The 6,536-nt window shown below is 40.6% G+C and overlaps 1 protein-coding gene across 2 annotated transcripts in view; it reads left to right on the forward strand.

Moving 5' to 3' along the window:
• LOC119589976 (apolipoprotein D-like) overlaps positions 1 to 6,536 on the forward strand; it is an 18,457-nt gene that overhangs the window by 8,200 nt on the left and 3,721 nt on the right. Inside the window, exon 1 of one of the 2 annotated variants that reach the window (XM_037938667.1) lies at positions 185 to 358. The exons of the other annotated variant lie outside the window; for it this stretch is intronic. The gene's annotated coding sequence lies outside the window, so the exon portion shown is untranslated. Of the gene's footprint in view, positions 1 to 184; positions 359 to 6,536 lie in introns of those variants that run through there. 2 annotated transcript variants of the gene reach the window in all.

Raw genomic sequence — 6,536 nt, forward strand, 5'->3', positions numbered from 1 at the left:
AAGATTGTGATGGTAAAGTAATTGTCCTATAAATCTTCCCATATGCTCTGAGTGTCATATGATCAACCATAATTATCTCATTCATAATTATGTGCTTTATATAATTTATATTATAACTTTAGTAACGTATCCCTCTAAACATTTTGCATGCGTACGTAACCCCTATGTAAACATTAGTGTTGTACACTCCTCCAGAAAATACTCGTGTAGCTCAGCAGAGCTCCGTATTTTATTTACCTTTTCATATTTTACATATAAAACATGGTGGCAGCTGTACTCCGTCTCCAAGCATAGACAAAGAGGGGAAAAAGTTAATAACAATCTGGAGATACCTAAATATGGAGATAAAAACACGAGAGGTAAGCGACCAACCAACAAAGAGACTAGTGCCACGTCGCGCCCAAATCACGAAACATTCACTCTCGGTGAAGAAATCAAAACAAATAAGACTGAAGTATATAAGAAGCATGCGAAAGTAATTTACAGTTCGCCTCATAGCTCCTGTGTATCCGACACAGCTCAACTTTGGTGCACCATAACTGTCTTAATACTCGCACTGCCACGTCAACAGTCATCAAAATGGCCGGCGCCGAAAATGGTCGTCACTCGCCAAGTATGAACTGGAAAACTAGCGATTCGTATGGCGCGCTTATGACTTTCAAAAAACTTTGTAACATATACTTCAAGGTTAAGAAGATACCAAGAGAAGATCTGTCAAACCATATCATTCTATACGCCGATATTTCCGGGCAGGAAATGATAGAGGCAAGCAATCAGACTGAAGAAGATATGAAAGACCCTGACAAAGTTTTGGATACTCTTCAGACTCGGGTAAAACCAAAGACTAATAAATATGTCGACAGACTCCGGTTACGAAGATTTATTCTAAGAGAAAATGAATCGTGTGATGAGTTCGTAAAGAGATGTGAATCTCAAGCTAAGAGATGCAAATTTACTGAGAAAGAACACGAATCAAGAGTCATGGAGCAATTCATGGATGGAATCCATAGTAATGATTTGCAAATAAGCCTTATTATAGAAGGTGAAGACATAAGGTTGAGCAAAGCCATTGACATTGCCAGATCTTTTGAAGCAACCATAAGAGATACCAGAGACATGAGAGCCAAAACAGTCAGTCAGGACTTAAATGTTGATGCTGTAAGACATATTTTATAAGGGTATCAAATCCATATTTAGAAATGTGGGCGAGCACACAATAGATACTCCCCACAATCCTGCCCAGCATATGGTGCTAGGTGCAATACATGTGGCAAGATGAACCACTGGCAAAAAATGTGTCTGTCAGTACCAAAAAAAAACAACAACATACCGGAGTAAGAACACGGGCCAAAGTCAATACACCAGAAATAAAGTCCATAGGAACTTCAACAGTGACAAATTCAAGAAAGCTAACAGAACATCTGCAGTGCATGAGTTCAGCCAAGATGACCCTAATGAGGACTCTTTCACAATAAGTTCTGTTAGAGTAGCAGAGGTGTCAAACAATGATGATAGGGAAGCTCTCCGAACTATCAAAGACAGGACCCCCAGCAACAAGACAGGGGCTGGAGCAAACCTGCTTCCAATGAGAGCAGTTCGAATCATGTGCCCAGATTCATTAGATGCTTATGGAAAGCCAAAAATCAATCTGACCAACAATCGTCAAAAGAATTTAATTACAGTGAACAATCTGAAACTCAAGCATTTTGGGTCAATCAACTTAAAGTGCACATTCGACAACTCACACTGGGTCAATACAGATTTTTACATTCTGGACCAAAAAGTTGGACCAATCATTTTGGGTCTGCCAAGCCTGAGAGCCCTAGGCATGGTCACAATTCACGAGACATGGATGTACTCTCACCCAACCATAGCCGTCCAGTCAATGGATGATTTAAAGAAATCATACCCAGGTCAGTTTGATAGAATTGGAAATTTTCAAGGAAAATACCACATAGTGCTGAAAGAAGGTTCAAAACCAGTCGTCCATGTACTAAGAAAATTTCCTATACATAAAAAGGAAGAACTTCAAAACCAGCTTAAAGAGATGGGAACATTAGGAGTTATCAAAAAGGTGTCGGAACCCACAGATTGGGTCAACAGCATGGTTTGCACCATGAAGAAAGATGACAGTCTACGCATATGTTTATATCCACAAGATTTAAATAAAGCTATAAAGAGAAGCCACCACAAGACGCCCACACAAGAGGAAATTACACACAAGCTTGCAGATTCGAGATTCTTCGGCAAACTTGATGCAAAGAATGGTTATTGGTCAGTCAAGCTTGATGAAACCAGTTCATTCCTCACCACATTCAACACTCCTTTTGACCGCTACAGATATCTCAGAATGCCTTTTGGTCTGATTATGTCACATGATGTTTTCCAGCAAAAAATGATCAGATCCTCGAAAACTGCCCTGGTACCATTGGCATCGCTGACGATGTAGCTGTGTTTGGAAAAAACTGAATAGGTGCACGACATAGATCTGCATAACCTCTTCAAGATAGCCAAGCAGCAAGGATTAACTTTCAACAGTGCAAAATGCATGATCAAGCAGGAACAAGTGAAATTCTTTGGCACTGTTTATGGCAAGGAAGGCTCTCACCCAGATCCAGACAAGGTATCAGCAATTAAAGCACTGCCGAGCCCAAGAAATATCACAGAGCTGCAACAATTTTTGGGAATGGTCACCTATATGTCGCCATTTATCCCAAACCTGGCTGATGAAACTGCACCACTTAGAAGTCTCCTAAAAAAAAGGTATAGACTTTACATGGTCACTGACCCATGAGAAGGCATTTGAACACAGTAAGGATATTTTGTGCACCAACAGTCATACAAGTAGATGCATCTCAAAAAGGTATTGATGCTGCAGTAGTACAAGACGACAAGCCTATTGCGTATGCATCCAAGTCTCTGTCTGAAACAGAGCAACGCTATGCCAATATCGAAAGGGAACTACTTGCGGTGGTGTTTGGGTGTGAAAGATTTCACATGTATGTATATGGCAAAGCATTCCAAGTGGAGTGACCATAAACCACTAGAAATGATTCATCTAAAGAATCTGACAGCCGCACCGCCCAGGCTGCAGTGTATGTTGATGAGGCTGCAACACTATGATGTCACAATCCGATACAAGGCAGGAAAAGATCTCTTATTAGCAGATGGTCTGTCACGTTTGCCATCAACCGACAACCAACACATTGGTCTGGACCTGCAGATCAACTTTGTTACATTCAGCAACGAAAAACTAGACCAACTTCGACAGGAAACATCGAGAAACGGCACCCTCCATGGACTGAAAGAAGTCATTATCCAAGGATGGCCAGAGAAAATGAAAGATCTACCAAGGATGGGCTAGTGATAAAAGGCAGCAGAGTCCTAATCCCAGCATCAATGCAGAAAATTGTGCTCGACTGCATCCACGAAGGGCACCAAGGCATCACAAAGTGCCAACTTCGAGCCAATCAATAAGGACATTGAAGAGATAGTCCAGCAGTGTTCCATATGCCAAGAAATGTCAATGTCACAAACAAAGGAAACCCTCATCCCGCATGGACTTCCCACACGACCGTGGCAATATGTTGGAACAGATCTTTTCCATTATGGAGAAAATGACCACCTGATTGTTGCTGACTACTACTCACAGTTTCCAATTATTAGAAAAATGCCCATGCATGTCACAAGCACGGCTGTGATCAAGGCATTGAAGAATTTGTTTTCTGAGTATGGAGTTGTTGAAAGAGTATATAGTGACAATGAACATCAATACAGCTCTGAAGAATTTGTAAAGTTCGCTTCGAACTGGGAGTTTGAACATATAACAAGCTCACCCCACTATCCTCAGTCAAATAGATTAATCGAAAGGACCGTTCAGATTGTCAAAAACACCATCGATAAGGCAAAAAGAAGCAACCAGGATCCAGAAATGGCATTGTTAATGATACATACCACACCACTGGATAGCAAGTTGCCGAGCCCAGCAGAACTTCTGAACGGGAGGAAGATGAGGAGCAATCTACCCCTTCACCTGCCTACAAAGGAAAGGCGGAAACATGAAGTCTATGCCCTGATAACAAAGACTCGTGGAAAACACATGAAAAACATGACCAGTGGACCGTGGAAAACACACCTTTTTTCACGTGAAAGCCACGGCTTTTTGCACAAACGCGCCACGTGGTATGATGGGCAAGATTTCCATGAGGTATCCACGTGCAAAATACACGTGTTTTACACAAGATCTTTGGTGGAGTTGTTCATGTGATATTGGACTAAAAACCCACGTAAAATTCATGTGTTTTTCTAGTGATATCCACATCATTTCCCACGTCTTCAGGGTCTGGCTTTTCAATTTTCTCCCGAACGGTAACGATGCAACCGACCTGAGGAAATTCAGTATATTATATATGATTTTTTTTCTTTATTCATATATATATATTATATATATATGAATTATTGATTTAACATGAAAAAAGCGTAATTACCTTCTATCACGTGCACAAAAGGCGATGACATGCATGAAACTGCTTTATACCACACTACGTACACTATATGTGTACATTCAGTACACGCTCGCGCACACACACTGTGTCCGCACACACAGTGGCAAAGACAGTTCAAAATCTAGCATCCAGGGGCGTCACTTAAGGGGGGGGGGGGTATGGGGGGTTCACCCCCCAACTCTTAAAAAAGCCTCTTTTTGCAGGGCAAAATCTAGTTCTGCAGGGCAAATTTTCTGGTATTTATAATTTATAATTTCCTACCAATAATACGATATATAATACTGGTTGATGGTTCATTCCGGGCTATTATACAGAGCTAGTGAGCATTTTCTTTTTCGTGATTTGCAGGGCAAAAATTATTTTTTCAGAGCAAATTTACCCGTCACCCCCCCAACTCATAACATGAAGTGACGCCCCTTCTGGCATCAGCCATGATATTATACAAAACGTATATGATCTGCTTGATCTCTGCATGTTAACTAACCTTTAGAGCTGAATTTTCCTGGGTAAAGTAAATATATCATGACAAACTCGATGAAGACAAAAGGTTTGGAAGAGAAGACGACGGAACTCTAAGCTTTCAAAATGGCGGTTAACACAATAATTTGGCGCAAATAATTTGGTTCCAGATCCGACCGCCAGCGTTAGAAGGGTTCGGAAGTCTCGACTACACTCGGGCGGCCACTTTACACGGCCGACGATCATTATTCAGAATATCATGCAAGCTTTTTTGGAAGAATGTGCGGTGGATGCAAGTTTGGTTTTCGCAACAAAGGCAAAAAAGTCTATCAAGAAAACATTTTTTTTTTTTTTTGCTTTTGGTTTTCGATTTATTTTTTTCATTCAGCAAGTATTATGTATAGAGGGACTCCCCAAGGTTACTATGTGGTCTTGCAAAAAAAACTTGATGGAGCCGCTGTCTAAAATTAAATTTTCAAAGTGGCAGGCATGGAATTCACGTGGTATTCTCGTGCATAAAAGCCACCATGAGACCAGGTGAAGAATGAGAAATGGACACGTGGAAATCATGTAGTATTCTCATGCATAATGCCACCAAACAATACCCGAAAAAAACAATAGGAGAACGATGAAGTGAACACGTGGTATTCTCGTGCATTATGCCACCAGACAATGTCGGAAAAACCAAGGGAGGAAACGAGAAATGAAAACGTAGAAATAACGTGGAAAATATGTCCTGAACAAGACTATCACGAGTTGGCCAGTTGACCACGTGTTTTCCACGAGCCATTGTCGTCAGGGTGAGAACTTCAAGAGGAAGCAAGACACACAAAAGCTGTATTATGACCGAGGATCAAAAGACCAACAGACACTCCTACCATGCCAAGCTGTTCGAGTTCAAGACCACATAACTGGAAGATGAATACAAGCCACAGTCATTGAGAATTCCCAAGCACTTCGATCCTACATAGTAGAGACACAAATGGAGGCATCTTAAGAAGAAACAGGCGATACATCAGGCAGACACCACAGCCCAGGTATCCACTTCCAAAAGAAGACCATCGAGAAAAGTACTAAAACAACAGTGAATATGAATAACAATGATCATGTGAGCAAAGCTCCTAAAATAGTGCCTCAAGAACAAGAACTACCCTATGAAGGCACAAGAACAAGATATGGCCGTACCATCAAGAAGCCCAATAGACTGAACTTGTAATCAGTTTCATTCTCTATAGTGTGTATGTGAAATGCTTTATAGTGTTAAGGAAAGTGCTCTCATAATAGCCGGTATACTAACCTGATTCTCGAAACAAGGTGCTATATTCTTTTTGAAAATTACTGAAAAAGGTGCTAATTCTTATTTTACATGTCTGTGAACTACAAAGCATTCTCAGGTGCAATCTCAGTTACCCAACTTAAGAAGCTCAATGAATGTCAAACTATATTTTTGATACACTTTAGATTCTCACATATTTTGTAACTAACTGCCAAAGGTTATATCTCATATATGATAAGAATCTAACCCCATTTCTTTTGTTCTGAAAAGAGGATGTCATATGATTACCATAATTA

The sequence above is a fragment of the Penaeus monodon genome, chromosome 26, assembly GCF_015228065.2.
Source record: "Penaeus monodon isolate SGIC_2016 chromosome 26, NSTDA_Pmon_1, whole genome shotgun sequence".
NCBI classification, from domain to species: domain Eukaryota; kingdom Metazoa; phylum Arthropoda; class Malacostraca; order Decapoda; family Penaeidae; genus Penaeus; species Penaeus monodon.